Source organism: Rana temporaria, chromosome 3 (assembly GCF_905171775.1).
Source record: "Rana temporaria chromosome 3, aRanTem1.1, whole genome shotgun sequence".
NCBI lineage: Eukaryota > Metazoa > Chordata > Amphibia > Anura > Ranidae > Rana > Rana temporaria.
Genome location: NC_053491.1, coordinates 9943862 through 9970778, shown reverse-complemented (window position 1 = coordinate 9970778; position 26917 = coordinate 9943862). Strand labels below are relative to the sequence as shown.

At 48.6% G+C, this 26917-nt stretch overlaps 1 protein-coding gene across 11 annotated transcripts in view; it reads right to left on the bottom strand.

The window, feature by feature from the left end:
* Positions 1-26917, bottom strand: part of ITGA11 (integrin subunit alpha 11) — a 303932-nt gene that overhangs the window by 212001 nt on the left and 65014 nt on the right. Inside the window, exon 1 of one of the 11 annotated variants that reach the window (XR_005747823.1) lies at positions 19670-19805. The exons of the other annotated variants lie outside the window; for them this stretch is intronic. The gene's annotated coding sequence lies outside the window, so the exon portion shown is untranslated. Of the gene's footprint in view, positions 1-19669; positions 19806-26917 lie in introns of those variants that run through there. 11 annotated transcript variants of the gene reach the window in all.

The following is a 26917-nucleotide window of genomic DNA, read 5'->3' as shown; positions in this document are numbered from 1 at the left end:
CCGCCTGAAGAGATGGATACCTGGGTTATGGCAGCAACTTATAGCAGGACTGCCATATTGTGGCGGGCAATCAGACACTAACTGACACTTTTTGGGGACCAGTGACACCAATACAGAGTTCAATGCTAAAAAAATAGGATTTTTTGTACTCACCGTAAAATCCTTTTCTCTGAAGTCCATGGACGGACACAGCTCCTTAAATCTTGACAAGTGGGTTATGTTCCCTGTTTACAGGAGAGGACTAGGCAGAAACATGTTAAATAGTTAAATACATGTTACATTAACAGAGTTGAACAGCCCCTCCCAGGGGGCGGTCCCTCCAGACATAACCCTCCTCACTGCAGCTTGCAGCCTCAGTTCGTAACAAGCAGTACAAACCTAAAAAGGAGGGGTGGGAGCTGTGTCCGTCCATGGACTTCAGAGAAAAGGATTTTACGGTGAGTACAAAAAATCCTATTTTCTCTTATCGTCCATGGACGGACACAGCTCCTTAAATCTTGACAAGTGGGACGTCCCCAAGCAGTGTCAAAAAACGAGGGGTGGGAAATATATCAGTAAAAACAATTTTAACTTCACCCCAAAACAAGCAGAGCTCCTCAACGGAGGAGGTGCAACTTTAAACAGCCGCCGGCAAAAACTAGCGGCTGAAAAAAACATCATAAGATGCACTCACAGCAACCATGTAAATTCTGGAAAAAGCGTGAACGGACGAGCAAATCGCCGCCTCGCACACCTGTGAGACCGACGCATGATGTCGGGAAAAAAAAAACCCAGGAAGCACCAATTGCCCTGGTCGAAAGTGCCGTGACCGGAAAGGGGGGCCCGCCCTTAGGAGCATAGGCCTGTATGACGGCCTGCCCGATCCACCGAGAAATGGTGGTCGACGAGACCGCCAGGCCCTTTTGTGGACCAGACACCGACACAAAAGAGAGTCAGAAGCTCCGAAATGGAGCCGTAGTAGGCTGGTATACCCGCAAAGCGCGTACCACGCCTAAAGTATGAAAGGCCGAAACCTCCTTCGGAAGAAGGGAAGGTCGCGGGCGCACCATCACCTAATCCTTATGGGGGATCAAGCATGGCGGCTTGCAAGACAAGACCGCCAACTCAGAAACCCCTCTAACAGAGGTAAAGGCCACTAAAGGGGCCACCTTCTGAGATAGTGTCAAGAGAAAATCTCTCTGATGTTTCCAAAAGGAAGGTTCCTGAAGAACCGAGAGCACCAGAGTCAAAACTCATGGGGGAAGAGATGGGCCAAGAGGGGAAAGTATATGACAAACCCCTTGTACACAAAAAAAGGGGACCCACCAGGGAACGGGCCGCAAAAAGGCCACTAAAAGAACACAGCCAAGGCTGAAATCTGCCCCCAAACGGTGCTTTAAGCAATTTTTTCAGATCCAATCCAAGCTTTAAAAACAGCAGGACCCTGGACATTGAAAGTACGCCCGTGGACGTCACTCCATCCCTTCGCACCAAGAGAGGTGCGACGGTAGATCCTCCGGAAGAAGACTACGGTGCCCTGTTGAGATGACCGAGTCAGACAGACCCTGGTCACCTAAAGTCTGGCTTCCAATAACCATGTTAAGCAAGTCAGTGACTGTACAACAGGAGGAAGTATGGGACCTTGAGACAGGAACCTCCTGCCCTGGCAATCGCCAGGGTGCCTCCGCTACCAGGCGCCCGATATCAGCGTACCAAGGACGCCGAGATTAATCTGGAGCGATTAGAATCATCGGGATCTCCTCAGCATCCACTCTGTGGAGCGGCCGAGGAAGCAACTACCATGGAGGAATGGCAAAAAATCACCGATACAGACAACACAGGGCCACCAGCGCGACTGACGCGTCTGTACAAGATCACTAGACCTGGCCACTAACTGACACCCTTGCGGTGGAGACAAGCTGCCAGGAGATCCATGCCATGTGAGGCTCACCTCCTGCAAGGGAGCCGAAACACCCCAAGCACAAAGACCAGTCGCCCTGGTCCAGCATCTGGCGACTCCAGTAGTCTGCCTGCCGGCATACCTGATGGTAGACTGAAGCCACGGCCGTGGCGTTGTCCGGCTGAAACCAGATTGGTCGACCACAAGGAGAAGCATAGCCTGATCGCCTAAAATAGTAGGACAATGAACAATAGACAGCACCTGGTATTCCCAGGCGGTCTTCCACCAGGCACTAGCCAGGCCCGACCCTGGGTAGCTACCGAGACCAGACACATTCAAGGAGGTGTGGTCATAGGTCCACGCAAGTCCAGCGACTCAGGGCCGACTGGACCCCCCAGTTTTGTGAACCTCCAGGTTCACAACCCGTGAGCTGGCATTCGTCGTAAACACCGACCACTGGAAGGAAGGAACAACTTCCCGGACCGAAGAGTCGGGAATCTCTGTCACCAACTCAGAGAGACTCTGACTAGGTGGCGCACAGGAATCTAATGATTTCAGAGACAAGAGATTTTTACCACCTGGACAGTAGTTCCACTGGAAAACCAGGGTGTGGAACTGGGCATACAGTACCACCTTGAAGGAGGCTACCCACAGACCCTGAACCAGCAGGCGCCCGGAGAGAAGACCGATTGCGTGATGCCAATACCTTCTCCGCAGACTGAAGAGTCTGCAATTTCTCCAGGGGAAGAAGGACCTTTGCCACTGAGGAGTCTGGATCAACACTAGATACTCCAACGCTGAGTCGGAACCTAGCATGCCCATAATTTGAACCCTGGGTCGCACACATGTAGGGCAGGCTTGCTGCCACCGAGCTACACTTTCTGGCCTAAACGTTTAACATCCACCCGAATCTTCCGAGGGTCTGAATGGGAATAACCCATCCACTAGGTCGGAGACAGAAGCTGCTCTCAGAAGAAAGTCGTCAAAGTAGCCAATGAGGCAAAGCCTCGCTGTCCCAACAAAATTCAAATAAGTGCGAGCTCCTAGCTGAAAACCCATGGTGCTGACGCCAGATCAAAAGGGAGGGCCACAGGCTGACAGAGACCCTTCTCTCATCACGAAGCACAGAAAAAAACACTGTGACATGTGCAAAACGGGACATGCATGTATGCGTCCCTGATGTCCGAGGACATCCCCCGGATGAAGCGCAGCTACCACCGAACAAATGGATTCCATGCGGAACTACCCGACGTTCACAAAAGGTATTTAGGGCCTGAGGCCCATAGAAAACCCCAAAACTCTCGTCCTGCAGGAAAGGTAAAATTACCTTGCAGCTTAGCAAATCCCACACTGCCCAAGGCAGACCGACGTGCCGGGAGGGGAAGACACAAGGACAGAACTTTGTTCTGTGGATAGGAGGAAACCCTATCTAGTACTCCGAAGAGACCACCTCGCAGACCCACTAGTCGGAGAGCAGGGAGGTTTCACTGAATTGTGAACCTGCAAGCCGCCCCTCCCACCTAGAGACAGGGAGGGAAGGCTATATATATTGGCAGGATTTGGGTGCCGGCGTGATCGGCTTATGCACCCAGGGACAGATTAGTCCCCCAGCTGGGCCTTTGACGGCCTGGGAGGGTTGCCCCTAAATAATACACACACATAGTGTGTATGTATATTATGTAGGTGTATGCACACATGTCTTTGGAGGAAACCGGAGTACCCGGAGGAAACCCACACAGACACAGGGAGCGACAATGCAAGCTCCAGGCAGATTGGCGTCAGTGTGCAGATTGGCGTCAGTGTGCAGATTCGAACCAATGACTCTTTTGCTGCCAAGTAATGGAGTTAAGCACTACACCACGGTGTGCATAAAACCATTCTGAAACAGACGCCCTGGATAACAAGGGCGCAGCATTCAATGAAGCATCACAGACCTATATGAGGCCCTGGACCAGCTGGTCCGCTAGGCTAATAACCTCAGGAGAGAGTCGGTGCTCCTCCACTGTCTGGTGCAAAATGCTCACTCTGTGAGTTGTATACAGCACTAGGGGTCAGGACTACTCCAAGATGGCCGCCGAGCGTTCAGAACGCGGCCACAGGAAAAAGGCCAGCACAATGTAAGCTGCGCCATAGCGTGGCTACGACAAAATGGGCGCCAATGGGAGTTTTCAATGTAATTGAAAAATCTCCCAAAAAAATAGCGCCAGCGACCACTGAGACCCCAGTGTAGTGGCCACAATAGGCCGCAAGCCAGACCCCAGCATGGTAAACATGGAACGGGTCAGTACTTCGGATCTTCTATCAGTCAGATCCATACAAGTAGGGGTTCCCGCCCGGCGGTGAGGGACTACAAAAGCCCTCAGTGGCTTTTCTCATTCCGCATCTCAGAAATTATCAAAGAAGGGCACAGAAGGAAAAAACCTACACAGCGGTCTGATTTGTGTGATCCAAAAAAGACCGAGCCCTCAGCGGAAACCCAGCTGCACTATGCAGCTTAGGAGAGTCCCTTGCAGCAGTAAAAAGCGCACCCATAAATGCCTTATTCTGCCTTTTTTTTTTTTTTTTTTTTTTTTTTTTTAACTAGGTACCTAGTCCATGGCTCCATAACAGAGCATTCCCCAGGGGATAACGGGGGAAGGGGGCACTCTTTTACCGCCCGCCCGCAGTCCACCCCCACCCTGGCACAAACTGTGTCCAGGACTAACAATAAAAACTCTGTGGGAATCACAGGTGCCAACACCTGCTGCCACCACCAGCATGTGGGGAAGGACCCAGATACTGACTCCAATATTTACATATAGTGTGTATTATAATATGCACACCTGTCCATACAAATAGACAAAAGCTCCTAGAGCCCTATTCAGGGCCTCTCACCCACTTGCTGCGCTGACCAGGTGTAACCAGGGGACTCCCTCAGGAGGAGACTGCACAGCGCTGCCTGTGAGGAAAAGAACCGTGAGGTAACTTTTGCAGGGACCTGTGTTTAAACAGGAAAAGCCTCATAGGGCTGTTTTATTTAAGGATAAGACACAGATACAGCATAAAAAGCAAAACCATTACAGGTGTCACCAATCAGTCAGCGTCTGCTGAAGTATAATCATAAACATCTGTGCTCATCACAGGGCTTTTTACCTCACAGGAAAGCCCAATACAAAAAAGAAAAACACAGGCCAGATAACAGTCCCCTCAGGAAGGCCCCCCCCTCCCCCCTGACAGCGGCAATGTTAGCAATGCAGCAAGGGAAAGGAGCAGGGAAGTAAGGGGAAGGGACCCCCGAACCCCAGGAATGCCCAGCTGTACCAACCCACCGAAGCAGGAGGGACTGTACTTACCCGTCCAAGCGAGGACTCGCTGACGCATTCCTGACAGACCTACAACCGCAATGGAGGTAGCTGTCGGCCCGGTCCACTGTGAGTGAGACAACACCACAGCTCAGTCATATGTGGACCTCGGAGCAAAGCTCACCGGCCACCTCAGGAGTCATGAGGTATGGCGTGGCAGACCAAGCCTCTTTGCAAAGGTGTGCCCACGCTTGCTGGTCGGACTGAGTAGACTACAAGGATCTATATTATCCAGCCTGTCTCTCAGCCGACAGTTGAAAGAAGATTCTTCAAGAAAAAGTAAAGTAAAATAAAATAAAATTTCTCCTCAGGGCGCTGGGCCCAAAGGGAGCCATACGTCCTTCTCCTTTGCTAGGCAGAACGAAACTGAGGCTGCAAGCTGCAGTGAGGAGGGTTATGTCTGGAGGGACCGCCCCCTGGGAGGGGCTGTTCAACTCTGTTAATGTAACATGTATTTAACTATTTAACATGTTTCTGCCTAGTCCTCTCCTGTAAACAGGGAACATAACCCACTTGTCAAGATTTAAGGAGCTGTGTCCGTCCATGGACGATAAGAGAAATATGCCCCGTCACAGTGGGAGAAAGCCACCGGGGTTGCACATGCGTGCCCCCTACACGGAAGAGCTGGATCAGGTATATATATATATACACGTGATCCGGAACAGAGGTGCTGCCCTGTAGCAGCCCTTAAATGGTTGATATTGATTGGAACCTGGGTGGGCAAACACTTTCTTGCCACTGTCCACCCCCCCTCCCCCCGCTCTGAGACATACAACAAATATCCGCTAGACTCAAAATCAGTTTACTGTATCAGATCAGGCAGTGATTGCGATTGGTTGCCAGAGGTTACAGCATGTCATTGCCACTTACTGACTGGTTGCTGGAGGTTACAGCACACATTACCAAACTGACACCTACACTGACCGAACTGACACCTACACTGACCTAACTGACACCTACACTGACCTAACTGACACCTACACTGACCTAACTGACACCTACACTGACCTAACTGACACCTACACTGACCTAACTGACACCTACACTGACCTAACTGACACCTACACTGACCTAACTGACACCTACACTGACCTAACTGACACCTACACTGACCTAACTGACACCTACACTGACCTAATTGACACCTACACTGACCTAATTGACACCTACACTGACCTAACTGACACCTACACTGACCTAACTGACACCTACACTGACCTAACTGACACCTACACTGACCTAACTGACACCTACACTGACCTAACTGACACCTACACTGACCTAACTGACACCTACACTGACCTAACTAACACCTACACTGACCTGACACCTACACTGACCTGACACCTACACTGACCTGACACCTACACTGACCTGACACCTACACTGACCTGACACCTACACTGACCTAACTGACACCTACACTGACCTGACACCTACACTGACCTGACACCTACACTGACCTGACACCTACACTGACCTAACTGACACCTACACTGACCTAACTGACACCTACACTGACCTGACACCTACATTGTCTATTACACTGACCTGACACCTACACTGACCTAACTGACACCTACACTGACCTAACTGACACCTACACTGACCTGACACCTACATTGACTATTACACTGACCTGACACTTACACTGACCTGACACCTACACTGACCTTCCTGACACCTACACTGACCTGACTGACACCTACACTGACCCCCCTTACTGACACCTACACTGACCCCCCCTTACTGACACCTGCACTGACCCCCCTTCCTGACACATACACTGACCCACCTGCACTACTCACACAGACCCCCCTCCACGCAGCTTCCTTGCCAGGCTCGCTCCATGGTCGGTGTCCCCACTGGGGCCAGGCCAGCGCCATCCACCCGCTCCATGGCATCCCTGCCGGGCGAGAGCCAGAGGTCAGCTAACAGCCGCTGCACCTCCATGCTCCCATGATTCCCATCTCCACCGAGCCCCACCCCTCTGCCCGCTGTACACACAGCGCCGCACCAGAGGGACAGGCAGAGGAGAAGCCCCGGCAGCTCACACTTTGCAATGCTTGTCTCCCGAGTCCCGCCGCCATGTTCAGTGTTTCCCGGCACACTGTGATTGGGCGTATAGGGGTCATGTGTGGAGGCGGGACTTCAAGAGCAACCATGATAACAGACAGGCGAGCCCCATGCCGCACATGACCCCCATACGCCCAATCGCAGGGTGCCAGACACTAAACATGGCGGCCGGAGATTGAGGGACACGGAAATGAAAATTAGGAGAAGGCAGTCAGTAGTGACACTACTGGCATGAAATTTCGCGCCCCCCTAAATGTCGCGCCCGGGGCCACGTCCCCCCTGCCCCCCACGCTACGCCACTGCCTCCGGCACACCCCAGAACACCTTGCCATTACATAGTTTCAGTTCTGGAAGTGCCGGAACTGCGTTCCCCCACGTTCCCACTAAATTATTTGACTTTCTGAATCTGCCTATGTATTCAAAGTCACTGACTCAGTGGGTCAGCAGAACAGCCAGGCAACTAGCAATTTCAGACAGAATGTCTTCCCATGAAATCAGCTTTAGACCCAACCAGAGGGGAGCCAGGGGTCAGAGATTCCAGTCCTTGGGCTAAGTCTTCAGAGATCGGACTCTGGTCTTATTACATCAGCATTCCTGATAGCATTCTATCCCCGGAGAGGCGACCCGCCCAATTTATCACTTCTTAGTAATTTTCTGGAGCATTCGGCTTCCTGCTTAAAAAATGTTTTCAACCCTCCATAGATTTACTATTGGCTGATGGAAGTCTTACTCGCTGCATCGGTTCTACTATTTAATATGGAAGATCTTCCAGTCGTAGCCAATAAAATCTGAATATAGTTCTGTAGCACCTGTACAAGAAGAGCGCAGTAATCAAAAATAACATTTGTCCCCAATGCAAAATCTATTCTGAAAGTAATAAAAGCCCCCTGGGTGCAAAAAAATCACCGTTCCAAGATCCTGTTGTCACATGACCAGCTGCATATGTGTTTGATCATGTGACCATTCACCGCGGAATCTTGGAACAGCATTACCGTATATACTCGAGTATTAGCCGAGTTCTTCAGCACATTTTTTTGGTGCTGAAAATGCCCCCCTTGGCTTATACCTGAGTCACTTTTTTGCGCCTATTCTCCCGGATTTTGGGGACCCGGTACCGGCCGGGTCCCCAAACCTTGGCATACATGTAGACCCACTCTTTCTCTACATGTGTACAAAGTTTGTTGTCTGGGGAGCACCGATTTTCCAAAGCCAGGCACCCCTTCCATAGACTCCCATGTTAAATGGTAATTTATCTGGTGTATTTGCAGACCTGGTCCCGGCCGGTTGTAGGTCCCCGGGACCCGGAACTTGGCACACATGTAGCCCCATTTTTCCTCTATAAGTGTGCAAAGTCTAGGGGACCTATGGCTGGGGAGCACCAATTTTTCAAAGCCGGGCACCCCTTCCATAGACTCCCATTTTAAATCGTAATTTCTCCGGTGATTTGGGGACCTGGTCCCGGCCGGTTGTAGGTCCCCTGGACCCGGGACTTGGCACACATGTAGCCCCACTTTTCCTCTACTAGTGCACAAAGTTTGTTGTCTGGGGAACCTACGGCTGGGGAGCACCGATTTTTCAAAGCCGGACATTTTTTTTCTAGCATGCCATCAAGCATACTAGCGCGATCTACAGTACGCCTTTATTTTATTTTTTGGCGCCGTACTCACAGTTTACTGCCGTAGTGAAGTTTCAGACTCCCCGCGTTCCTATGGGTGTTCCTATGCAGAGGGAAGATGATTGACGGCCGGCTATGGCGCGTCACGCTTCCCGAAAATAGCCAGAGTAGGACTCGGCGCTATACGGTGCCTGCGCACAGACATCGGAGCTGACTGCGCAGGCGCCGTGAAGAGCCAAGTCCTATTTCCGCTATTTTCGGGAAGCGTGACGCACCATAGCCGGCCGTCAATCATCTTCCCTCTGCATAGGAACACCCATTCCCCGTGGGGAGTCTGAAACTTCACTACGGGAGTAAACTGTGAGTACGGCGCAAAAAATAAAAATAAAGGCATACTGTAGCTCACGCTACTATGCTGGATTTGATGGTAGAAACTTTTTAGGGTGAACCACCGCTTTAAACGTCAGTCTAGTCATGGACACAGTGAGGAATGGGCACAGTGAGGCATGGGTAACAGTGAGGCATGGGACACAGTGAAGCATGGGACACAGTGAGGCATGGGACACAGTGAGGCATGGGACACAGTGAGGCATGGGACACAATGAGGCATGGGACACAATGAGGCATGGGACACAATGAGGCATGGGACACAGGTGGCTTAGCCTGGCCTAGGCAAGAATGAAGCGTCATGCTCCAGCAGCCCCTTTGATAACATATCTCAGGAGGTCACTGAAGCCCTTGTTTAGAGCGGCAGGGGGAGCAGAGCTGCATGTGTTATTGGAGCCCATACTACCTGAACCCAGGGGGGGCAGCTGGCTGAAGACGACTAAAATAGGGGGGCTGAGGCTCTGACATCTGAAGAGCAGATTGCTGCAGGACAATGCTGGATTCACTGGGCAATGTAAGTACCCAGCATAGCATATAATAGGGTGCCCACATGTCCTGGATTGCCCGGGACTGTCCCGCAAGTTACATGTCTGTCCCGGGTCCTGGGCACATTCATTCTTGGACAATACAGTGGCCCGGAATGAAATAGAGGACACAGCCACCCCCTGCTAGGGCCGGCTCTGCCTTGCATCTTGCAACCAGTGACAATTAACTCTCAGACAGTGAGGCCGGGAGCAAGGCCTGCGCCTAGTGCAGCACTGCTGTCCCCACCCACCTCGGCGCCTCCTCCTTCTCCGGCATCCAGCATTAAGCAGCAGGGACTGGTGTGATCTTCACTCTCCAGATAGTGACTCCACTCCTTTCCTTCTACTCACGCGGCTCATGCAGAGGGAGTGACAGCGGCACTGCATCTGGTGGCAGGCTATGGGTGGCAAGCGGCACTGCATCTGGTGGCAGGCTATGGGTGGCAAGCGGCACTGCATCTGGTGGCAAGTGGCACATTCCCCTGACAAATAACCCACCGCCAAATTCCCCATCAACCCCGAGACTACATTTCCCCCCCCCCCCCCCCCCCCCCTCATCTTTTTTTGGGGGAAGGTGAGAGAGGGGGGTTGTCCCTGAATGGCACTTTGGAAATGTGGCCACCCTGGCAGATAATGGGCAGTAGAGTAGTGTGGTGGGCAGGGAAAGAATGAAGTTCCTCTCACATTTCATGACTTCTAGGGAATGGACATGGGCGGGGTTCCCCTTAATTGCATAGTTTTTCTGCCTCCAGGGGAGTGTGGCCCTCTGTGGCCCTGCTCTTTCACTGCATGAACTCAAATGGAATAGCTGAAAAATATGGGGAAGGTTTGGGACTTTATATGAAGCATGCAGCCAGGGAGATGGGTGGGTAATTGGTGAGATAGAAGAGTGGCAGGAGTCGCGAAATGCGTTGAGCTATTAGATTTCAATTGATATTTTTCCCATTGACTACAAATGTAAGGGACATTCTGCCCACTGATCACCAATGTAAGGGACATTCTTCTCACTGATCACCAATGTAAGGAACATTCTTCTCACTGATCACCAATGTAAGGGACATTCTTCCCACTGATCACCAATGTAAGGAACATTCTTCTCACTGATCACCAATGTAAGGGACATTCTTCTCACTGATCACCAATGTAAGGGACATTCTTCCCACTGATCACCAATGTAAGGGGCATTCTTCCCACTGATCACCAATGTAAGGGACATTCTTCTCACTGATCACCAATGTAAGGAACATTCTTCCCACTGATCACCAATGTAAGGGACATTCTTCTCACTGATCACCAATGTAAGGAACATTCTTCTCACTGATCACCAATGTAAGGAACATTCTTCTCACTGATCACCAATGTAAGGGACATTCTTCTCACTGATCACCAATGTAAGAAACATTCTTCTCACTGATCACCAATGTAAGGAACATTCTTCTCACTGATCACCAATGTAAGGGACATTCTTCCCACTGATCACCAATGTAAGGAACATTCTTCTCACTGATCACCAATGTAAGGAACATTCTTCTCACTGATCACCAATGTAAGGGACATTCTTCTCACTGATCACCAATGTAAGGGACATTCTTCTCACTGATCACCAATGTAAGGGACATTCTTCTCACTGATCACCAATGTAAGGGACATTCTTCCCACTGATCACCAATGTAAGGGACATTCTTCTCACTGATCACCAATGTAAGGAACATTCTTCCCACTGATCACCAATGTAAGGAACATTCTTCTCACTGATCACCAATGTAAGGAACATTCTTCTCACTGATCACCAATGTAAGGAGAATTCTGAGACTGGAAAGTTGTTTCAAGGGTTCCTTCACGATATAAGGGTTGGGAATTGCTGATCTGTACTGCCTAGGCTTATGGAACAATAAATCACAACATGCAGGGCTGGTAACATTCTTGGAAGTGTAAATCCACAATGGGATAAGCTGAATGAAATCCAGACAGTTCATATCCTGGGAAGCCACTGTGCAGTTTTGGACTCCGGATAACTCATCACATTCCGCAGTGGCTTTTCCTAAAACTAATGTGGGCCACGTTCTCTTGTTCTCTGTCTTGGCAATCATGGCTCCTCCTCCACCCAATTCCTCCAGATAAATCCCGGCCAGCTCTGGAGATTCCTACAGATCCCAAATGAGATACAAACACACCACAAAAATGCAAACATATGGAGAACTCTTTCTTTGTTTCTCTTGTCCTAATGGATTTAACCCTTCTACATGACTCCGACCCCCCTACTACATTCCTATTCTACAGCACTAGTGTCACCGTATTGTAGGAATTGCCATGGGTAGAAGCTGTAGGAAAGGAAAGGTGGAGCTAAGCAGCGGCGGTGCGTCCATAAAGGGCGCAGAAGCGCCACCCCCCCTTCTCTCCTGCATCATTTTAATCCCCATAGACTCATGCATTGCATGACTATCTATGGTGGCTGCTGACACCCCCTATTCGGGTGTCCGGCCCCTTTTCAGGCACCGGGCACCTGAATTACAGCGCTTGGGGTGTTTTTTTGGAAGCACCTGATTAGAGCCGTCGGCTCCAATAGGCGCCCAAAAATGTGAGAAGCGGGCGCAACTCTGTGCGTTCGCTTCTCACTCAGCTGTATGTTAGCAAAACTAAGGAATTCGCTTTGCTAACATTGAACCCCCCTTTCAGCCAATCATGTGCCGGGTCTGTGTTACCTGTCACCTGATTGGCTGAAACGACAGGCGCTATGATTGGACGCCTATCAGGCGTTCAATCATAGCAGAGGACGAGAGGAGGAGTGGGCGGGAGAAGACATCGGGGTGGGGGAAGAAATGGAGGACACGGACACTGCTCGCCGCCTGCCGCCGTCACCCACTGCCCACTAGAGACAAGGTAAGTGCCAGGCAGACTGGGGGCACAGTGGCAACCCTTGAGGCACAGTGGTAACATTTCAGGCACAGTGGCAACATTTGGGGTACAGTGGCAGCGTTTGATGGGCAAAGTGGCAACACTTGGGGCACAGTGGCAACCTTTCGGGCACAGTGGCAGCATTTGTGGCACAGTGGCAGCATTTGATGGGCACAGTGGCAACGTTTAATGGGCAAAGTAGCTGCGTTTGATGGGCAAAGTGGTTGCATTTGATGGGCAAAGTGGCAGCATTTGAGGCACAGTGGCAACTTTTAATGGGCAAAGTTGCTGCGTTTGATGGGCAAAGTGACTGCTTTTGATGGGAAAAGTGACTGCGTTTGATGGGCACAGTGGCTGCATTTGATGGGCACAGTGGCAACGTTTAATGGGCAAAGTGGCTGCGTTTGATGGGCAAAGTGACTGCGTTTGATGGGCACAGTGGCTGCGTTTGATGGGCACAGTGGCTGCGTTTGATGGGCACAGTGGCTGCGTTTGATGGGCACAGTGGCTGCGTTTGATGGGCACAGTGGCTGCATTTGATGGGCACAGTGGCAATGTTTAATGGGCACAGTGGCTGCGTTTGATGGGCACAGTGGCTGCATTTGATGGGCACAGTGGCTGCATTTGATGGGCACAGTGGTAACGTTTAATGGGCAAAGTGGCAATGTTTAATGGGTAAAGTGGCTGCGTTTGGTGGGCACAGTGGCTGCGTTTGATGGGCACAGTGGCTGCGTTTGATGGGCACAGCGACTGCATTTGATGGGCACAGCGGCTGCGTTTGATGGGCAAAGTGGCTGTGTTTAATGGAACAGTGGCTGCGTTTGATGGGCACAGTGGCAGCGTTTCCTTGCGCCCCCCCAAAAAAAAATTGGAGCACCAGCCGCCACTGGAGCTAAGGTTCATGGCTCCATAGCATCTAATGCGGTTTATACTTTAGCCAGCAAACATTTATGGGTCACCACTACTTTTTCTCTATGCTGTGATGAAAATGCACGTTCTAGCTCTACCTTAGAACAGTCTTTTTACAAAGGGGAACCCTTGAAATAATTTGCAGATCTCAGGGAGCCCCTGCAGAAACTCATTTGTTAGGTGGAAAATGCCCACCCCCTCCCCCTACATGGGTGGCCAGTGGGAAGAATGCCCTCCTTACAGCCAACTAAAAAGATGACAGGTGTCCTGCTGCTAGGTCTGCCAAGTGGTGCTGGCCTAAGAACTCTCCAGGCACCATTAGATGGGGGGGGGGGGGTCATTCAGTCACAGCACAGGGAACAACTGGAGGAACACTGGTTGAGAAATTTCAAAAGCCAGTATAGGAATAGTGGTGGTTAAAAAAAAAAACACTTGTGTGTTTAACTAATCATTTTTTTTTTTGCGCTGTTACAATTTCAATTGCACGGTCATGCAACGCTGTACCAAATGCAATTTATAATTTTTTTTCCCCACAAATAGAGCTTTCTTTTGGTGGTATTTGATCACTTCTGCGGTTTTTATTTCCTGCGCTATAAACAAAAGAACAGTGACAAGTTTTAAAAAAAAAAAAAAACACAATATTTTTTACTTTTTGCTATTTAAAAAAAAAATCCTCAGTTGAGGCCAATATGTATTTTTGGTATCACAAAAATCGCAATAAGTGTAGACGCCAATATTGATTGGTTTGCGCAAAAGTTACAGCGTCTACAAAATAGGGGATAGTTTTATGACATTTTTATTATAATTTTTTTTACTAGTAATGGCGGCGATCTGCAATTTTTATCGTGACTGTGAAATTGCGGCGGACACATATTTTGGGACCGTTGTCATTTATACAACGACCAGTGCTATAAAAATGCACTGATTACTGTATAAATGTCACTGGTAGGGAAGGGGGTTAACACTAGGGGACGATCAAGGGGTTAAATGTGTTACCTAGGGAGTGATTCTTACTGTGAGAAGAGGGGACTGACTGGGGGAGGTGACCGATCGGTGTCCCTATGTACAAGGGACACACCATCGGTCTCCTCTCCCTGCCAGGATGTGGATCTCTGTTTTTTTATACACAGAGCTCCACGTCCCTGGCTCTGTAACTGCCGATCGTGGGTACCTGCCGGACATTGCGGCCACCAGGCACGCGCATCGGCACCCACGTGACGCGGCAGGCACAGTTTTTTTTCACCGATGCGTGCCCGCAGGGTCGTCTTAATAGCATCATGGGCCCCTGGGCAAAGTAATGCTCTGGGGCCCCTACAATGATAACAGTGCAGGTAAACAGACATCAAGTAGGTAGGAGGCAGACTGCCTCCCCGTGTATCCATCGCTCTCAGTGCCATCATGGGGCCCCCATTTTCGGGGCAGTGTGGGCTCAAGGACCAGCTGCTTTGGGCAAAGTGCAGGGCCTCCCCCCCCATGCAGCTGGGGCCCCTGGGTAGTGCCCTCTCATTAAGACAGCCCTGCGCGCGAGGTGTGTTTAGGATCATTATCCATTTGTAGAAGCCATCCTCTCTTTAACTTCAGCTTTTTCACAGATGGCATCAAATTACCATCCAAAATTTGCTGAAATTTGATTGAATCCATTTTTCCTTCTACTCGTGAAATGTTCCCTGTGCCACTGGCTGCATTACAACCCCAAAGCATGATTGATCCACCCCCATGCTTCACAGTTGGACAGAGGTTCTTTTCATTAAATTCTGTGCCCTTTCTTCTCCAAACGTACCTTTTCTCATTCCGGCCAAAAAGTTCTATTTTAACCTCATCGGTCCACAGAACTTGTTTCCAAAATGCATCAGGCTTGTCTATATGTTCATTTGCAAAGTTCAAGCGCTGATTTTTGTGGTGAGGACGTAGAAGAGGTTTTCTTCTGATGACTCTTCCATGAAGACCAGGGGCCAGATTCAGAAAGACTGGCGTATTTTTAGGCGGGCGTAGCGCATCTCATATACGCTACGCCGCCGTAACTTAGAGAGGCGAGTACTGCATTCAGAAAGAACTTGCGCCCTAAGTTACGGCGGCGTAGCGTAAATAGGCCGGCGTAAGCCTGCCTAATTCAAATTATCAAGGCAGTGGGCGTGTTGTATTACAATGAGCCGCGACCCCATGCAAATTAGGGGCCGAACAAACGGCGCATGCGTCGTCCGTGGACGTATCCCAGTGCGCATGCTCAAAATCACGTTGGCTAGAATGCCTAAGATACGTCGAACACTGCCTACGACGTAAACGTAACTTACGCACAGCCCTATTCACGTACGACTTACGTAAACACCATGTAAATTTCGACGGTCGTTCCGACGTCCATACGTTAACATGACTTACCCCTGCTTTATGAGGGGTAAAGTTACGCCGGTCGTACACCTTACGTAAACAGCGTATAGTAATGTGCCGGGCAAAAGTACGTTTGCGAATCAGCGTATCTTGCTCATTTGCATATTTGATGCGTAAATCAACGGAAGCGGCCAGCGTAAATATGCACCTAAGATACGACGGCGTAGAGACTTACGTCGGTCGTATTAAGCCAAAATTCAGGCGGAACTTGTTTTAAGAATACCGTGCATAGATACGATGGCACATCTTTTAACTTACGCGGAGTATCAATAGTTACATAGTTAGTCAGGTTGAAAAAAGACACAAGTCCATCCAGTTCAACCACAAAAAATAAACAAACAAAATAAAAAACACAGTACAATCCCATACCCAACTAGATACGTCGGCGTAAAACGTTCCTGAATCTGGCCCCATATTTGTACAAGTATCTCTTTATAGTGGAATAGTGTACCACAACTCCAGTGTCTGCCAGATCTTTCTGGAGGGATGGTGCCGTCAAACGTGGGTTTTGAATTGCCTTTCTCACAATCCTGCGAGCTGTTCTGTCTGATATTTTTCTTGGTCTTCCAGATCTTGCTTTAACTTCCACTGTTCCTGATGACTGCCATTTCTTAATTACATTCCGAGGAACAGAGGATATTGACATCTGAAAACGCTTTGCTATCTTCTTATAGCTTCTCCAGCTTTGTGAGCGACAACTATTTTCACTTTCAGTTTTCTAGACAACTGCTTAGAAGAAGCCATGGTGCTGATTGTTAGGGGAGGGTCAGATGAGTCTGGGCATTTAAAACCTTTGAGATTGACATCACCTGGTCTTCCCAGACGATGATTGAGAACAATCCATGACACTGGCAGCTCTCAGCTTTGCAAAGGGGGCAGTGCATGCTAGAAATTCTGCAGGGTGCCCAAACTTTTGCAGACCGCATTTTTTTGTTTTCTGTCATTTTGAAAGTGTAAATGATGGAAATAAAATCTAACTTTTTTTGACATATTATAAGAATGTCTAATCTGTAATTTGATGCCTTTTGGAGATTTTTCCATCTTTCCCTGGCTTCGTTATGCACATTAATACAAATTTTTACCTGGGGTGCAAAAAACTTCTGATCCCCACTGTACCGTGAATAAATAAGACATCCCCTGAAAATAAGCCCTAGTGTGTTCTTTCCAGACAAAATTAATGTAAGACCCCGGTCTTATTTTCGGAGAAACGCGGTGGGTGTTCCTCATTCCCATCTCAAGGAAGGTGTGACCATATACGGGAGCAGACTACATCCCAAATCACATTGGCCGGCGTACAGGAGTCAAGTCCTGGGGAAAAAAGTGTGGGAACTCCCACCTAAGATCCACTCCCCCACAAAAAAAAAATTATACGCTCATATGCATAATTACTAATACGCATGTTTTTTTTTTTCCGATCCTCTGTACCTTAGTAATCCTTTATGTTACTGGCCGCTTCCTGTATATGGATTCATCGGGTAGTGTCCCGTCACTTCCTCGATGCCGCAATGTCTCCTGGGAGCTTTTGTCATTGTTCCCAGGAGACATTGCGGAGGTCTGCCGCGAGTTATCGCGCGATTTAGAAAGAAGCAAGTTGTTTCCAAATCCCGCGATAACTCGGGATAAGGTTCGCCTGACAGTGGCTCGAGCTGGGCATCGCCGCTTAGAGAAGGTTTGGCTCGGGCGGCTCGGCTGCTCTAGTCCTGCAAAGGGAACTGAGTTCCTGCTGTGAAAAAAGTGCAGGAACTCCGTTCCCACACGTTCCCACAGGACTTGAGCCCTGCCGGCGTAGTGGAGAAGGGGGCGGCGGGGGGCGTTATCCAGACAGCGCAGAGTTAATGATGTAATATTACAACATGTGCTGTGTGTGTGATGACATCATTATACTGACTCGTGGCCTTTCCTTTCAAACAATCATAATCCACATTTAAGTCTCTGTGACGGGTAGAGGAGATGTGACCACATCTGACATCTTCCCTCCTGGAAGAAATGGAGGCCGATTGGAAGCATTCCCGCCGCGTCTCGTATAAGCAACCGCTGGCGTCTATTATATACAGAGAGATATTGCTTTGTGTGTTATCTGTGATCAAATCCTACGGCCACATCACTGAATACAATACAATGTTTCTTTATAGAGTCGTCCTCCTATACTGGATACTGTTTACAGATTACATTTTGCAACATTATCATTAAACCAAAAACCTTTCCACAAGTCCAACGACCTGAAATCATCATTGTATTGTCACCTGCAACATAAAACCCTGTGCTACTCCAGCCGGGGGGTCTCCAAACTTTTCAGTATGAGGGCCACATAAAAAAATCCCCATCTGAGTCTTACATCCGAGTTGCCATCAGAGTCTCCCCTTACATCAGAGTTCCCATCAGAGTCTCCCCTTACATCAGAGTTCCCATCAGAGTCTCCCCTTACATCAGAGTTCCCATCAGAGTCCCCCCTTACATCAGAGTCTCCCCTTACATCAGAGTTCCCATCAGAGTCTCCCCTTACATCAGAGTTCCCATCAGAGTCTCCCCTTACATCAGAGTTCCCATCAGAGTCCCCCCTTACATCAGAGTCTCCCCTTACATCAGAGTTCCCATCAGAGTCCCCCCTTACATCAGAGTTCCCATCAGAGTTCACACCCTTACATCTGAGTTCCCATCAGAGTCTCCCCCCTTACATCAGAGTTCCCATCAGAATTCCCCCCCCTTACATCAGAGTTCCCATGAGAGTCCCTTATACGTATAATATATATGTATAAATGTGACTGGCAGGAAGGGGTTAACACTAGGGGGCGAGGAAGGGGTAAAATGTGTACCCTGGGAGTGATTATTACTGTGGGGGGAGGGGACTGACTGGGGGAGGTGACCGATGCTGTGTCCCTATGTACAAGGGACACAGCATCGGTTTCCTCTCCCTAACAGGACGTGGATCTCTGTGTTTACACACAGAGATCCACGTCCCTGGCTCTGTGACTGCAGATCGCGGGTGCCCGGCGGACATCGCCAGGCACGCGCATCTGCACTTGTGTGACGCGGTGGGCGCTCGGCCGGAGGCCGTATATGGACAGATTAGAGCCACCTTGCGGCCATATATAGTTGGCCGCCGGGTGACTAGTGGTTAAATCCTGACTCAGGGAGCAGCGATCAGTGTCCTGTCACTAGGCAGAACGAGGAAGTGCCTTGTATACATCAGCATCTCCCCGTTCTTCCTCTCTGTGAGACGATGGCGGGACTCCCGGCACCAATCGAGTGACGGAGATCGCGGCGGGCGCGTGCGCCCACAATGCCGCGTCTTAAAGGGGCTGTACCCATGTGCATATGCCCAGCCGTGCCATTCTGCCAACGTATGTCGTTGTGCGCTGGTCGGAAAGTGGTTGACTGACACTCACAGGAAGTTATTGAAGGTTTGGTTTCCCCGGATGACACATTGTTGCTTATAACATTTCGGAAAGCCGCTTGCTTACATTATCGGATGGCTGAGGGTAGAGGTCGGCTTTTTGCCTCGTTCTTCCTTATTTTTTTTATTACTTCTTTTTTCTTTTTAGGTCTCTCTGTGAACTAAAAAAAAAATCGGACTGATCCCAATGTTTTTAGCCCAATATTGCAGTATGGAGAGATTTTTTAAGACATTCCACGAATTCTCTGAAATGGTGAGACTTACCATTTTTTTGCCAGCGACCTGATGCTGCCGTATTGTGTATCCGAAAAAGGCGTCCTTGGAGCCGGGGATTATCCGCGGTTTCTTGTCGTCGATATTGAAGGCGTCAGTGAGACCTGTCAGGGAAAAATATATTGAAGGCGGGATGAATTGATAACTATATACAGTGCTCAGCATAAATAAGTACACCCCAACAGATTTGTCAGAAAACCTTCCTTTCCTTTCAGAATCAACATTTTCTATGTGACACTATACTACAAAATCCTCCCACAAATGCGGGGCCCATTGATTGCAACAAAGCAGGGGCAGACTGACCATTCAGGGCCCCATACCACGAGGGGGCCCCATCAGGGTTGCCAGCCTCAGTAAAACCAGGGACAGTATGTACAAATATTTTTTTTTAAAGATCCCAAGATTATAGCTGCCCGCCTCTCCAGTACCTTTTCAGTGTGTGTGTGTGTGTATTCTGTGTGTGTATATTGTGTGTGCATGCATGTGTGTATACTGTGTATGTATACTGTATGTGTGTGTGTATATACTGTGTATGTATACTGTATGTGTATGTGTGTGTATGTATATTGTAGGTGTGTGTGTATACTGTGTATGTGTGTGTGTATACTGTGTATGTATACTGTAGGTGTGTGTGTATACTGTGTATGTATACTGTAGGTGTGTGTATACTGTGTATGTATACTGTATGTGTGTGTGTGTGTGTATACTGTGTATGTATACTGTATGTGTGTGTATATATACTGTAGGTGTGTGTGTGTGTGTGTGTGGTGTTATATACTTGTGTATGTATACTGTATGTGTGTGTATACTGTGTGTATATACTGTGTATGTATACTGTATATGTGTGTGTGTGTGTGTGTGTGTATACTGTGTATGTATACTGTATGTGTGTGTGTATACTGTGTGTGTATACTGTATGTGTGTGTATATATACTGTATGTGTGTGTGTGTGTGTGTGTGTATACTGTGTATGTATATGTGTGTGTATACTGTGTATGCATACTGTATGTATACTGTGTGTGTATACTGTGTATGTATACTGTATGTGTGTGTGTATACTGTGTATGTATATTGTATGTGTGTGTATACTGTGTGGCCCCATAAACTATTGCCCAGGGGGCCCCATAATCTCCTATTGCCTGGGGGGCCCCATATTCTCCTAATTGCCTGGGGACCCCATAATCTCCTATTGCCTGGAGGCCCCATATCTCCTATTGCCCGGGGGGGCCCATAATCTCCTATTGCCCAGGGGGCCCCATAATCTCCTATTGCCCAGGGGGCCCCATAATCTCCTATGCCAGGGGGCCCCAATAATCTCCTATTGCCTGGGGGCCCCATATTCTCCTATTGCCTGGGGACCCCATAATCTCCTATTGCCCGGGGGCCCCATAATCTCCTATTGCCCGGGGGGCCCCATAATCTCCTATTGCTTGGGGGCCCCATAATCTCCTATTGCCCAGGGCGGCCGCATAATCTCCTATTGCCTGGGGGCCCCATAATCTCCTATTTGCCCGGGGGGGCCCCATATATCTCTATTGCCTGGGGCCCCCCATTAATCTCCTATTTGCTTAGGGGGCCCCATAATCTCCTATTGCACAGAGGGCCCCATAATCTCATATTGCCCGGGGGGCCCCATAAGCTCCTATTGCCTGGGGCCCAATAATCTCCTATTGCCCGGGGGGGCCCCATATTCTCCTATTGCCTGGGGGCCCCATAATCTCCTATTGCCTGGGGGCCCCATATTCTCCTATTGCATGGGGCCCCCATAATCTCCTATTGCCTGGGGCCCCATAATCTCCTATTACCCGGGGGGCCCCATTAATCTCCTATTGCCTGGGGGCCCCATAATCTCCTATTGCCTTGGGGGGCCCCATAATTCCCCGGGGCCCCATGAGTTGTCAGTCCGCCCCTGCAACCAAGATTTGTTCATTTGCACACACAAAAAATGTATTTTTCCTAACAAATTCATTCAAGACCATGTTGCAAAAATGAATACACCCCAATGAAAGTCTTATGCCCTGTACACACGATCGGAGTTTCCGTCGAATAAACTCTGATGGGTTTTTCCGCGGATTGTCATTCAAGCTGTCTTGCACACACACCAATTCGACCGTCAAAAAACGCGGGTGACGTACAACAACGTACGACGAGCCAAGAAAAATTAAGTTCAATGCTTCCGAGCATGCGTCGACTTGATTCTGAGCATGCGTGGGTTTTTTCTCCGTTGGATTCATACAGACGAACATAATTTCCGATTCCGGAATTTTTTCAGTCAGAATAAAAAGAGAGCAACGTTTCTTTCTAACCCCATCGGAATTCCCGATGGAAAAAGTCCGATGGGGCCACGGTCGGAATATCCAATGAAAAAATTCCGCCTGACATTTTCCATCGAAATTCTGATCGTGTGTACGCAGGCAATAGACCCCTTTCACACGGAGGCAATGTGGTGCCAAAAATAGCGCCTGAAAAAGACTCCCAAGACTGCAATCCCAATGTGAAAGCCCGAGTGCTCCCACACGGGGGCGCTGTGCTGGCAGGGCGTCAAAAAAAGTCCTGCAAGCAAATTCTTTGCAGCGCTTTAGGAGCGGTGACGGGGAATACAACGCTTCTAAAGAGCCCCTGCCCATTGAAATCAATGGGCAGCGCTGCCGAACCTTTAGTATCACTTTAATGGAAGTGTGTAATGGGGGGGGGGGTATGCATTCCTTGCTTCCCCTCATTCTGCATGGCTGAGGAAAGACACATAAGCGAAGAGACAAGAATGCTGCGAACCCCAAGATTGAATCGTGTAGAAAAAAGGAATTTACCCCACGGGCTTTGGACAGCAAAGGTATAAAAGTGTAACAAATGTAATATAAAAAAGACTTGGTTTATTTAATGGTTGTCAATAACATACATTTTAAATGCAAGAACAATTAAAAGAAAAACCCTTTACGGATCTGGTGGATACAAGTACATATTCCACAATATTGGACAAATGTATACAACATTGCTTTATGCTGTGTGATGTGCGTTCCCCGACGCGTTTCGACCTCTAAGTGGTCTCTTCAGGGGGATGGTTGATTCTACAAAAATATACATAACATAAATTTGCGATCAAAAGAGTATAAATATAAATCACGTTGATTGACTCAAGAATAAGGTTTACCGTTAACGAATGAAGTGGGTTTTGTAATGGCCCAGAGATGTGCAGAGCCGTTAGAAAATCCGAAGGGAGCGCCACCTACAACCCCATGGGGGAGAGAGGGAAACCAAAACAGACCCCAGGGGGGTTGCAAGGAGCCGCACAGTGGACGCCCTCCGAAGATCAGGGGAGCCGGTGCCTGCAGAGTGCCCCCAATGGGTTAGCCCTGTGTAATTTAAGAGAATTAGAAATATTAAATCATAGCATATTGTGCTAAAATGTAGGATTATCTGTGGGTAAGGCATGTATATAAAAAAGAGGGACTGGCAGCAGGTTTGTAATCTTATCTGAGAAAAAAAAAAAAAAACATTTTTTCTTTTTTTTCATCTTTATTGAATTAGATCTACTCATTGATGACCCGAAGGGGTAACTAGTCAATGAATAATGGTCAGGAATTGATGTGTATATTAAGGTACTTAATATAAAAATAGTATAAGAGTGCTCCATTGGCAGACAAAAGTGATTAAGAGACTTTATTAGTCTGGTAAAGAGTGCGTGTCCATGGGTGGGGATGTGTGAGACACATTACAATGTGTATGTTATGTGGACCATCAAGGAATATGTGGATACATATGGTGATAGTAAAAATGTTGGAAATATATGAAAAAATAAATAAATAAATAAACAAGAAAACAAAAAGAAGGGGGGAGTGAAAGTTGAAAAATCAACATAGGAGTGTACTAATAAAAGGGTGCTGTTACCTGATAAGGGATTAAATGGATATGAGTAGGTAAATTGTGGGCTTGTAGAGCTTGTTGTTGAGTATTCAGATCTAGGCTGCAGACAGTGCAGGGAAGACCCAGGCTTCCAATGTTGGAGGAGATAAAAGGAATGAACTGCTGTCCATGCTCAGCTGCCTGGAATCAAGACTTGACTCACAGGCAGACTATCTTTTTTATGCCAGTGGGCGTGGCCATGAGTGGGGGCTAAACACATGCTGGCTCCAGGCTTCCCCATAGATCACGGAGATGACGTAAGGGCCGCTACACGAGCGGCCCTGGTGCGGCTCCCTCGGCGCTCCGGAAGGTCGGGGGACCCCGACCACTGTCGTCACCCCCGTCGCAAGCTGCATGACGTCGTGGCGAGCCGCGCACGCCGGCGCCTCATGCGCGCGCAGCCCGCCACGGCCATACGGGGATGATCGCAGAACGCCGCCGGCAAGGCAAAGCTCAGTGGGCGGTCGAGAACCCCCGGCCGCACCTGAGCAGAAAAAGGGGGGGGGTTTGGAATGTGGAACACTCCACCGCCCCCCACCACCTTGCCGGGAACCCCCATGGGACCGCGGAAACCCCCCCCCCACCCGGGGGCACAGAGGGGCCTCCCCGGATGACCGGCTACAATAAAAACTGGTTGCAAACATGGCAATAATGCACATGATGGTGTAGAACGGTGTCATAAAATGCATGTGAACTATACATCAAAATAATTTACATGAGCTGTGTGCCAATTCCATATCATGAAAACCCATGCGTGTGTGATCCCCAGCAGATACCCCTGTGGGTGTCTGAGCAGAAATGCAATTCAGAAGTACGTGGTAGATGCTTACTGATGCGTGGGGAGAAGAGAGAAGAAAGGAATCATTCACTCTAGTCCCACAAATAATGGGTGTCTTATCTATGGTGGAAAACACCATAAGTAATCCTTGAATAAATGTCAAGGTGCAAGTGGGGATGCATGGGTTTAATGACAGGGCGGAAAAAACGCACAGCTCAAGTCAAGTCTCAATGTGTCAAGGGGAACGGGTGTTTATCCACCCAAAAAAATGTTTTAAAAATGTATGTTATTGACAACCATTAAATAAACCATGCTTTATTATATTACATTTGTTACACTTTTATACCTTTGCTGTCCAAAGCCCCGTGGGGTAAATTCCTTTTTCTACACGATTCAATCTTGGGGTTCGCAGCATTCTTGTCTCTTCGCTTATGTGTCTTTCTCAGCAAAAAAAACATTTTTTTGGGTGGATAAACACCCGTTCCCCTTGACACATTGAGACTTGACTTGAGCTGTGCGTTTTTTCCGCCCTGTCATTAAACCCATGCATCCCCACTTGCACCTTGACATTTATTCAAGGATTACTTATGGGTGTTTCTCACCATAGATAAGACACCCATTATTTGTGGGACTAGAGTGAATGATTCCTTTCTTCTCTCTTCTCCCCACGCATCAGTAAGCATCTACCACGTACTTCTGAATTGCATTTCTGCTCAGACACCCACAGGGTATCTGCTGGGATCACACACGCATGGGTTTTCATGATATGGAATTGGCACACAGCTCATGTAAATTATTTTGATGTATAGTTCACATGCATTTTATGACACCGTTCTACACCATCATGTGCATTATTGCCATGTTTGCAACCAGTTTTTATTGTAGCCGGTCCATCCGGGGAGGCCCCTCTGTGCCCCCGGGTGGGGGGGGGGTTTCCGCGGTCCCATGGGGGTTCCCGGCAAGGTGGTGGGGGGCGGTGGAGTGTTCCACATTCCAAACCCCCCCTTTTTCTGCTCAGGTGCGGCCGGGGGTTCTCGACCGCCCACTGAGCTTTGCCTTGCCGGCGGCGCTCTGCGATCATCCCCGTATGGCCGTGGCGGGCTGCGCGCGCATGAGGCGCCGGCGTGCGCGGCTCGCCACGACGTCATGCAGCTTGCGACGGGGTGACGACAGTGGTCGGGGTCCCCCGACCTTCCGGAGCGCCGAGGGAGCCGCACCAGGGCCGCTCGTGTAGCGGCCCTTACGTCATCTCCGTGATCTATGGGAAGCCTGGAGCCAGCATGTGTTTAGCCCCCACTCATGGCCACGCCCACTGGCATAAAAAAGATAGTCTGCCTGTGAGTCAAGTGATTCCAGGCAGTGAGCAGGACAGCAGTTCATTCCTTTTATCTCCTCCAACATTGGAAGCCTGGGTCTTCCCTGCACTGTCTGCAGCCTAGATCTGAATACTCAACAACAAGCTCTACAAGCCCACAATTTACCTACTCATATCCATTTAATCCCTTATCAGGTAACAGCACCCTTTTATTAGTACACTCCTATGTTGATTTTTCAACTTTCACTCCCCCTTCTTTTTGTTTTCTTGTTTATTTTTATTTATTTTTTCATATTTCCACATTTTTACTATCACCATATGTATCATATTCTTGATGGTCCACATAACATACACATTGTAATGTGTCTCACACATCCCCACCCATGGACACGCACTCTTTACCAGACTAATAAAGTCTCTTAATCACTTTTGTCTGCCAATGGAGCACTCTTATACTATTTTTATATTAAGTACCTTAATATACACATCAATTCCTGACCATTATTCATTGATAGTTACCCCTTCGGTCATCAATGAGTAGATCTAATTCAATAAAGGAAAAAAAGAAAAAATGTTTTTTTTTTTTTTTTCTCAGATAAGATTACAAACCTGCTGCCAGTCCCTCTTTTTTATATACATGCCTTACCCACAGATAATCCTACATTTAGCACAATATGCATGATTTAATATTTCTAATTCTCTTAATTACACAGGGCTAACCCATTGGGGGCACTCTGCAGCACCGGCTCCCCTGATCCTCGGAGGGCGTCCACTGTGCGGCTCCTTGCAACCCCCTGGGGTCTGTTTTGGTTTCTCTCTCCCCATGGGGTTGTGGGTGGCGCTCCCTTCGGATTTTCTAACGGCTCTGCACTCTGGTCATTACAAAACCCACTTCATTCGTTAACGGTAAACCTTATTCTTGGGTCAATTTATGTGATTTATATTATACTTTTTGATCGCAAATTTATGTTATGTATATTTTTGTAGAATCAACCATCCCCCTGAAGAGACCACTTAGAGGTCGAAACGTCGGGGAACGCACATCACACAGCATAAGAATGTTGTATACATTTGTCCAATATTGTGGAATATGTATTGTATCACCAGATCCGTAAAGGGTTTTCTTTTAATTGTTATTGCATTTAAAATGTATGTTATTGACAACCATAAATAAACCATGTTTATTATATTACATTTGTTACACTTTTATACCTTTGCTGTCCAAAGCCCCGTGGGGTAAATTCCT